The 10,537-nt window shown below is 43.7% G+C and overlaps 1 protein-coding gene across 11 annotated transcripts in view; it reads right to left on the reverse strand.

Annotated features, from left to right (window-relative positions):
- LOC117519820 (protocadherin gamma-A11-like) overlaps positions 1-10,537 on the reverse strand; it is a 911,360-nt gene that overhangs the window by 394,396 nt on the left and 506,427 nt on the right. The gene's annotated exons all lie outside the window — the stretch shown is intronic.

Here is a 10,537-nt window from a genome sequence, read left to right on the forward strand (position 1 = left end):
AAAAATCTTAATATGTCCTAAAAGCTGAAAATGCTTCTTGGATGACTACAATATTCCGAAGTAATTAGAGCATAATTTACAATGACGAGTCAGATAATCCTGTGTTCATAGAAATCAGACAACTGCTATGATATGTGGTGATTGGAAAAAGAGGCCTCGGTATTTACAGGAGAGTGTTGCTTCTCCTCAACACTGAAATGTAAGATAAAACCCGATTTCAGAAGCAAGGACAACGACAAAATGAAAAGAAAAGGCTACAGAAATTTTGTTTTTTTTTCCCAAACGCCATGCGTGGGTGGATGGGGATCCCAAATGCATGTTTTCACTGACAGAAGTGATCAACAATTCAAGCTTAATGTCCTCAACACCTTCTCACCTAAATGTTTTGACAGCTGAAAATTAAATGTGTGCAATTTTATATCTGTAATATTCTAAATTAACAACATACAAAATTTGTCTGACTAGTCAGAATCTATAATTGTTGTTTTATAATAATAATAATAATAATAATAATAATAATAATAATTAATGAATTACAAACCTAAGAGGTGTACAATATCAAAGAATGAATTTATCAAATAAATACCATGTGGAACTGAGAAATGTCTGTACTATCTGAAATGAGAGAAATATGTAATTTCACCGCCTCCCACCCCCAAGCTATCCAGCAACAGTTCAGTTTTTGATGGGGTTTAATTTCAAAATCCTAAAGGAAATGGGAATACATCTTCAACTGCTCTTCATAGAGATCACAACACTGTGACATTGTAAAGTAGATATTTATTATCAAAATCAGTTCATTAAGGGTTACAAAACTCTAAATATGGAATTTACCCCAGCATTGAAATTCATCTTCTGATTTGAAAATCGGTCACACTTCATTGCCTACAGTTTTGTAAGCAAAACTGGACACATACTATCATATGTGCTGTCAAGTATATTATGGGACCTATTCTTTTTATATTTTACCCCATGGTAAAGTTGTGGTATCAAGTTTTTTTTTTATGTTGTTGTTTGCTTGTCTATTTTCCTTTAATGCATTATTTAATGAAGAAAGAAAAAAAGAAAGAAAGAAAGAAAGACACCAAAATTTATATACTGGTATTCAAGATGATGAAAACAGAAATTAGCAACACAGAAAATGATGCTTTGTAAGCTTTTCTAATGATGTGTTTCTCATGGAACACAGAACAGCACTGTCCAATTCTCATCACTCTTTGCTTTCACAAAGTGCAATGAAACAAATCCTACCATATCTCACGGCATTTCATCATTCAGCATCACAAAATCGACATTAATCTATTGGTTTGTGATATTGTCACAAAAAGTGCCACATTTTTGTAAAGGAGGCACAAATTCATTGGAATACATTTCAGGACAGGAGCAAGAACTCAAAAGTGATGCAGGGGGTCTGTGGGGGTTATAGTTCAGGTTAAGGGAAGGGGTAGGGTTAGCAATAGTAAGATAGATTAAAAAAACCTGTCACGAAAATGTGACTCATTTTGTGAAGAGAGCACGGAAATAAAACTTGTGAGACTGGGTTGAACAAATGATGAAGTCTGTTCTCATGTTCAACCAGCACATGATTGGCAAAAAAAGAGAAAAAATAAAACTAAACAGGACTGGGTAGAGCAGCCATAAATGTAAAATAAATGTCACTTCAGATACCCCAGAGCAACTTTGTTCAGTGATGATGTGACAGTATACCTTCAACTATGTTCAGCACCAAGACACAAAAAGGGCCAGTAACACTGCCGAAGTCGACTGAGACAAACTAAAACGACACCTAAACCTCAAAAAAGCTTCCTCATCCACATATTAAATCAATAGCAGGATGTGCAAGGTGATTTAAAAAAATGTGTGAAAATAAATTCAATTATGCAATGGAAACAACCTGTGTTGATTATATATATAAATGTAATTGAATTTGCTGACAGTCATTCTACACGTGAACAATAAACAGCAAGGAAGAGATCTTCAGGCAACCCAGTCTAGTCCTTGAAAGATCCTAAGGCATTTTAGTACTTCATGGATTCCATAACATCAAGTGGAAGAGAGACTAAGACTCTCCCTGAACACAATACCAGACTGAAGCAGGTTACTTCCAAAGCCAAGGCCAGCACCAATTTACAGGTGTGAGGACTGGCACAATGTATATTAAGCGTACTGAAGAAGGAGAAAGACAAGTAGCACAGGCAGAAATTGCACCCAAGTCTACATATTGGCAGGGCAACAACATATGCACCCAGCTACCTGCTGTACAACAGTACGAGGTCTGTTAGAAAACTATCCAACCTTTTTATTTTTTGCAAAAACTATATGGATTTGAATCATGTGCACTTGCATCAGCCAAGCTTGAACCTTCGTGCGCATGCGTGAGTTTTTTCACGCCTGTCGGTTGCGTCATTCGCTTGTGAGCACGCTTTGAGTGAGCAGTGGTCCACCCCCCTCGTCGGATTTTTATTGTGAGGAAAATGTCTGAACGATTTGGATCTTTGCTGCATCAAATTTTTCCAGAAACCGTGAGAGACAGCCAGGTGGAAACCATTCGGAAGATTCAGACGGCTTTCAGGGACGATTCTATGGGGAATCACACAGATTAAGGAGTGTTACAACCGGTTTAACGACGCGCACAATGGCGGAGGGCGCGCCGCGCTCTGAGCGGCGATTGACAGGCTGAAACGACCAGATCATTTCCAAACTGAACGCTGTGTTGATCCGGGACATCATCTGACTACTACAGAAATGGCAGAAGAGGTGGACATACCACTTTTTTGGCTCATTCCACTGTTACAGGAGTTTTTGTCATGGAAAGAGGAGCGGAGGAATTCTCCACGGAGCCGCTAATGGCGCGGGACAAAAGCACCTCTGTGTTGGTCTCACAGGACATGTTGTAACATACCCAGCTCTTGCACCATTCGGAAGATTCAGACGGCTTTCGGTGGCTTTTCAGTCGTGTGACTATCCGAGAAATTGTGGACAAGCTGGACATGCCACAACATGTCCTGTGAGGCTTCATCATGGCGTTGCTTTTGTCCTGCACCATTAGCGGCTCCGTCCCGATGTGCTAATTCCTCCGCACGTCTTTTCATGACAAAAACTCCTGTAACAGTGGAATGTGCCGAAAAAGTGGTATGTCCACCTCTTCTGCCATTTCTGTAGTAGTCAAACGATGTCTCGGATCAACACAGCATTCAGTTTGGAAATGATCTGGTCGTTTCAGCCTGTCGATCGCCTCTCGGAGCGCAGCGCGCCCTCCGCCATTGTTCGGCGTCTTTAAACCGGTTATAACACTCCTTAATCTGCGTGATCCCCATAGAATCGTCCCTGAAAGCCGTCTGAATCTTCCGAATGGTTTCCACCTGGCTGTCTCTCACAGTTTCTGGAAAAATTTGATGCAGCAAAGCTCCAAATCGTTCAGACATTTTCCTCACAATAATAATCCGATGAGGGGGGTGGACCACTGCTCACTCAAAGCGTGCTCACAGGCGAATGATGCAACCGACAGGCGTAAAAAGACTCATGCATGCGCACGAAGGTTCAAGCTTGGCTGATGCAAGCGCACATGGTTCAAATCCATATAGTTTTTGCAAAAAATAAAAAGGTCAGATAGTTTTCTAACAGACCTCGTATATACAGATATTCATTCAAATGTGGGCCTACCTCCACAGGAGAGCCATCACAATCTCCAAAATTATCAGCCAAGTCTGACGGACATTTCTTCAGAGTCTGTTCTGCAGGCACTGTGCTGTAATTTTAAGATGACACAAACTTGAACCTTTTGTCAGGTCCATCAATCCATCCATTTTCTTCCGCTTATCCTAGGTCAGGTCGCGGGGGTAGCAGCTCAAGCAAAGCCGCCCAGTCCTCCCGATCCACACACACCTCCCCTAGCTCCTACGGGGGAACCCCGAGGTGTTCCCAAGCCAGCTGAGAGACGTAGTCCCTCCAGCGTGATCTGGGTCTTCCCCAGGGCCTCGTCCCGATTGATCTGTGCCCGGATGGCCTGTTGTCAGGTAGGTGTCATAATTATAAGTGCTGCGTAAAGTTGCTGTTCCATCAACATCTGCGTAAAGAGGAGGAGGATAACCACTGGGGATGGTGACTGCTCCATCAAACAACATTTTGGGTTTTCTTTTGTGACAAAATTTCACACCGATGGTGATTAATAATAAAGGTGAGGAAAAGTTGGACACAGACACCAGTGTGATTATGAGATAAGAGGTTAACTTGGAATTCTTCTCATCATAAGACGTCCTTCATCTCTGGAATCTCAGCCAAATTGTCAGAAATGAGGAAATACATGGAAAAGGTTGCAGACAGAGAGGGCTGTCCGTTATCTTTAAGTGCTACAATAAGGTTCTGTTTCATGCTGTTAGATTCAGGTCTGATGTAATGCAGAGAATGCAGAAGCAGCTCCTACTTTGGTTATATAGAGACCAGATTGCATGTTGCAGTGAATCCAGTACCCCATATTTCCACAGCACTGCCCACAGGGTACCCAGAGGGACCCGTTCATACCCCATCCTCCTACCTCTAACCATAACCATAGCGTAAGTGTGTACCGTCCCCCAACATTAACCATGACTCTGCCAGACCCCCCCACCCCACATTTTGTGGCCCCAGTCACAAAATGAATTTGTGCTCCCATTACAAAAAGCATCCCATTGTCATAACCCCATCACGAACCCATAGATTAATGGACTTTTCGTTCCCCAATCCCACAACCTGCTGTGAGACTGGACTGGGTTGGTCACACCTCCCAAGACCCCTCTAATATCATCGCAAGAGCAAGCGCTGTTCCACTGTTCCATGACCAGGACAGAACACATATTGCTCCTACTCCTAATTGGAACACACTCTTTGGTCCCCTTTTTTAAAGATGGGGACCATCACCCCAGTTTGCCAATCCAGAGGTACTGTGCTTTACTTCCATGCAGCATTGTGTAGGTGTGTCAGCCATGACATCCCAACAACATCCAGAGACTTGAGCAACTCAGGACAAATCTCTTCTGCTCCCAGCGACTTTCCACCGAAGAGTTATTTTTGACTACCTGTGCGATTTCTGCTAGGATAATGGCAGCAGATCCGCCCGAGTCTTCCATCCCTGCCTCCTCGATGGAGGGCATGTCAGTAATGTTTAGGAGATCCTCTTTCTACTGCCTGATGATATCCTCAGTCAACTTTAACAGCTCTCTTCCCCTACTGAACACAGCTTGGGCTAAGAAATATCAATGGACATGAAAAAAAGAAAAAAGAAAAAGTGAGACTGGGCTGGAACTACCTCCCTTTCCTGAGGCACCTGACAGTTTCCCAGAAAAACAAAACAAAAGAAACAAAACAAAAAAAAAATCCAACTAAGTCATACTGTTGTTTAAAATTGGAAAACATGGTCACACTAGCATATGGAAGAAGACACGAAAATTCAAATGACTAGAAACAATGAAATGTCCTGAATAAAGTAACACAAACAAACTAGACTATTGAAATGTCTACTTATTATTATTCATTCGTTCACTGATTTTCTACCACTGATCTGAGTTTGGGTCATGGTAGCAGCTGAACAAGCAGCTTACTGCACACTTCATCAAGCTCAGCCAAGTCCTGTAACTCTACCTGGGGGATACAGAGGCGTTACCAACACAGGTGAGACATATAATCCCTCCAGCATGTCCTGGGTCTACCCGGGGCCTCCCCCCAGTTGAACAGGACTGAAATATCTCCTGAGGGAGATGACTAGGTGGCATCCTCAAGAGATTCCCGAACTACCTGAGCTGGCCTCTTTCAATTCCAAGAAGCAGTGGCTCGGAGTCCCTCCTGGATAAACTTCTTAGACTGTCAAGGAGTGTAAGCCAAGATACACAATGAGGAATCTCATTTCTCCTGCTTGTATCCATGACCTTATTCTATCAGTCATTACCCAAAGTTCATGACAGGTGTGTAAATCAGCTTGTATATGGAGACCCTTGTGACGGTCCCCGCCGTCTTGTAGCGGGGCGGGCCCATAATCAGGGGCACCTGGGCCCGGTGTCCCTGTCTCTTATTTAAGTGGGCCCAACTAATTCATTTTGTTCTCTCCCTCTCTCTTTTTAGGACGTCTCGCTGCGCCGACCAGTAACAGAGCGCCTTTTTGCACAGCTGCACATCTTTGCACCTTTTAAATTTATTGACTTAAACTACTGTAAATAAATACTTCTCTTTTTCTAATCCTCTCATTTGTGTCTCCTCCTTGTCACTGTCCTCTGAGCCACGGGCACGTGACAAGAGTGGGGGCTCGTCCTTTAAATTTAATTTTTGTAGTCAGCACGTTTAGTTTTTGTAAATTTATTTGGTTAAAGTTTGTTTTTAGGCCTGTTTTTTGTGTTGGGGCTTTGCCGCGCGCTGATTACATGATTAGAATCCGGTGCGCACCTGCTGATTGCGCATTAGTTCATTTGTTTGTGGGGACACGCGAGAGGTTTGAAGCCAAATTGTGTTTTTTTTTATCCGAGGTGAAGGTAAGTGCTGTCTCGTGCTGCATGGTGTTTCAGAGTCCTTCGTTAGGCTTTAGTGGCTTTTCTCATAAGGAGATTTGCCTGCTTTTGTTTTGTGAGGGCAGCAGTGAACGTGGCTACAAGCTTCAGCTTGGGAGCGCGTCCGTGGTCTTCTGGGGGTTGTCAGCTTGCTGGTCGCTGCTCAGACCCATCGGGTTTTAGCGCATAAATACCCACCATATGAGACCGCAAGAAGACTAGGTTAAGCAGGTAGATTTGGGTTAAGTAGTTCAGGGCGGGGGACTCCGAGGGATGCGCTGGCCCTCAGCCTCGGTTATGTGAGATTGGCAGTTTGCATTCAGTTCGGTTCACATTACTTTTTTTTTTTTGTAACCATGGCTTCTGTTTCGCATTTTTTCTCCACTCCTTCTGAAAGTTTTTTGGAAAATTGTCAAAAGAAACACTTATTGCAGATAGCTAAACACTATGGCATTACAGTGGGAAATAATATACGCAAAGATGATGTTAGAGATATAATCACTGCTGTGCTCTTTAATAAAGGCGTCCTGAGAGGGGGAGAGCAACAGTCGGGTTTATATGTCAATTCTAAACCCGAGCTGTCTGTTTCGTTTAATGGACTGAGTTTTGAGCAGCATAAGGAATTAATGTTGCTGCATATTGAGCAAGAGAAAAGCAGAAAAGATGCTGAACTTCAATTGGAACAAATGAGACTGAGAACTGAAGCTGAAAAAGAGGTTCAATTGGAACGTGTCAGACAAGAGACTGAAAAATGAGATTGGAATTGGAACACTATAAATTGAAGTTGATTCGGGATGGTAAGGTTATAGGCGAGGTGAGTGAAGAATCATTTTCCTCTGCTGTTTGTAGGCCTGCTCCTAACGCGTTTGACGTGGGTGCTAGTCTGCACCTAATGCCAAAGTTTAATGAAAAAGATCCAGATACTTTTTTCGTTCTGTTTGAGTGCATTGCAGAAAAATTGGGCGGATTGTGATGGAGCTTTGTTGTTGCAGTCCGTGTTTACTGGTCGTGCCCAGGAGGCTTATTCTGCGTTGAGCGTTGCAGAGTGTCTGGATTATGCCAAAATAAAGGCTGCGGTTCTAAAATCCTACGAATTAGTCCCAGAAGCTTATCGCCAGAAATTCAGGAATTTTGAGAAAAATGAATGTCAAACTCACGTGGAATTCGTTAGAGATTTAACCTGTCAATTTAATCGTTGGTGTTCTGCTTTGAATATTGACACTTTTGAGGGTTTGTCAGAGTTGATGATCTTGGAGCAGTTTAAGAACTGTATTCCTCAGCATGTAGCTACTTATGTTACTGAACAGAAACCCACCACCGCCCTGAAGGCAGCGGAGCTGGCAGATGATTTTGTCCTGACTCACAAGAGGGCTGTGGGTGGAATTTTTCCATCTAGGACCAAGCTTATAGTCAGTGAAAGTCGCTCCTACTCACAGTCCTTTGTGCAGGGTCGCTCTGCTTCATTCAGAGGGCACTCTAGCAGGTGTAATTACTGTCAGGCAACGGGCCACTGGAAGTCTCAGTGTCCTGTGCTCAAGTCTAAAAGCAGGCGTAAAATGTACGTACCTTCAGCTCCTGCTCTGTTAGCTTCACACAATAAGTCCAGGAAAAAGTTCGATAAAGCTTTTGCTCCTTTCATCCATGATGCGTATGTGTCCATTGTGGGGAGCGAGCAGCGTGTTCATATTAAGATGCTGCCTGACACAGGGGCTAAACACTCATTTATAGTGGCTTCTGTGCTTCCATTCTCCTCCGCTACAGAAACGGGTGACTCTGTCCTTATGCATGGGATGGAGCTGGGTGTGGTCTCCGTGCCGAGGCACACAATTATGTTAGAATGTGGGTTTATTAATGGTCTGGTGATTGTAGGCGTGCACCCCGCTCTGCTGCTTCCTGGGGTTTCATTGATTTTAGGCAATGATTTGGTTGGTAGTGCGGTGTGGCCGAGGTCTCCTTTGCCCGTGGTGACCCCTGAGCCATGCTCGTGATCTCTGCTTGAAGAGCAGTGTTCAGAGGTGTTTCCGGCTTGTGTCGTGACACGCGCTCAATTTCGTGCGTCTGAATCGGATGTGCTTGAGAGCTCAGTCTTGTTGCCCGAGCTCCCCGCATCTGTCTCTGTGAAGGAATGGAGTCAGCATCAAAAGTCTGATCCAACTCTTTCAGTTTTGTTTGAAAATGTTCTTCCAGGTGACAAGGTACGGAGTGCTGCTCATGGGTACTTCATGCAGGAGGGTCTGTTGGTGCGCAAGTGGGTCCCATGTCATGGTGACTTCGTTGGTGAGCCCATTTTTCAGATTGTTGTTCCTGAGATGTTTCGTGATGATGTGCTCAGAGTTGCCCATGATGACTCTGGTCACTTAAGTGTGAAGAAAACGTGTGATAGAGTGCTGCATTATTTTTTCTGGCCTAGTTTAAAACGTGATGTGTCAAAATACATTAAAACTTGTCACGTTTGTCAGTTAACGGCAAAGCCAAACCAGATACTTAAGCCTGCACTCCTGTGTCCCATTCCAGCCATAAGCAAGCCTTTTGAGCACATTATCATAGATTGTGTGGATTCGCTTCCTCCCTCAAAGTCTGGCTCCTCTTATTTGTTAACAGTGATGTGCCAAGCAACACGATATCCTGCTGCATTTCCATTACGTAAAATTACAGCTCGGTCAGTCATTAAAGCTTTGTCTAATTTTATGTCAATTTTTGGCATCCCACGTGTTGTACAGTCTGACCAGGGCTCAAATTTTATGTCTTGTGTCTTTGCCCAAGTTTTGAAACAGTTGAGGGTAAAACACAATGTTGCGTCCGCCTATCATGCGCAGAGCCAGGGAGCGCTAGAGAGGTTTCACCAGACTTTGAAGTCCTTGTTAAGAGCTTACTGTACCGAATTGAGGGGTGACTGGAAGGAAGGGTTGCCATGGCTTATGTTGTCAGCTCGGGAGGTGGTGCAAGAGAGCACTGGATTTAGTCCAAATGATTTGATGTTAGGACATGCAGTGCGGGGTCCAATGGCCATACTAAAGGATGGTTTGGTGGTGGACTCTGATCCCCCTAAAAATGTGATTGACTATGTCAATGGTTTTCGCCATCATTTGTATGTGGCTGTAGAAAAAGCACAGGAAAACTTGAAGGGTGCACAGGGAAAAATGAAGAAAGTATTTGATCGGAAAACTGAATGTCGAGAGTTCAGCCCAGGGGATCTGGTCTTGGCCTTGACCCCTTTAACTAATTCACCGTTCCAGGCTAAGTTTTCTGGCCCTTACGTTGTTGAGAGCAGGGATTTGGACAATTACATGATCGCTACACCTAATCGCAGAAAGGCATCACGATTATGTCATGTTAATTTACTTAAGCCATACTATTCTCCCGGTGATGGCGTTCCGCAGAGTAGTGTTGCTTCTGCAGCTCTCACTGTCCACTCCTTTTCCTCAGGTCAGCAGGCTCCTGCTCAGGAGGAGGTGGATGTGAAGTGGCCTGATGATTCTATGTTGTGTGGTCGACTTAAGAACTCTGAGACCTTGAGTAAGTTGCAGTCGCTGTTCCGTAACTTGAATCTGGAGCAACGTGCTGAACTGACAGAAGTGATCGACTCCTATCCAGAGTTGTTCAGAGATACACCTTCAAGAACACACCTGATAGAGCATGGCACAGATGTTGGTGAGAGCACTCCAATCAAACAGCGGTTCTATAGGTGTGCTCCTCAGAAACGTAAGGTAAAGGAGGCTGAGGTCCAGTATATGCTGGATAATGGCATAGCTGTCCCCTCATCCTCCAGTTGGGCCTCTCCAAGCCTGTTGGTGGATAAGTCAGACAAATCGCCATGTTTTTGTATGGACTATCGAAAAGTAAATAAAGTGACAAAATCAGATTCGTATCCGTTACCACGAATGGAAGATTGCATTGACCAAATTGGGTCTGCTAAATTTGTGAGCAAATTTGATTTATTAAAGGGATATTGGCAAGTTGGGTTGTCTGCCCGTGCAAGAGAGATTTCCGCTTTTGCTACTCCATTTGGTTTATTTGAATACACT

The sequence above is a fragment of the Thalassophryne amazonica genome, chromosome 11 (assembly GCF_902500255.1).
Source record: "Thalassophryne amazonica chromosome 11, fThaAma1.1, whole genome shotgun sequence".
NCBI lineage: Eukaryota > Metazoa > Chordata > Actinopteri > Batrachoidiformes > Batrachoididae > Thalassophryne > Thalassophryne amazonica.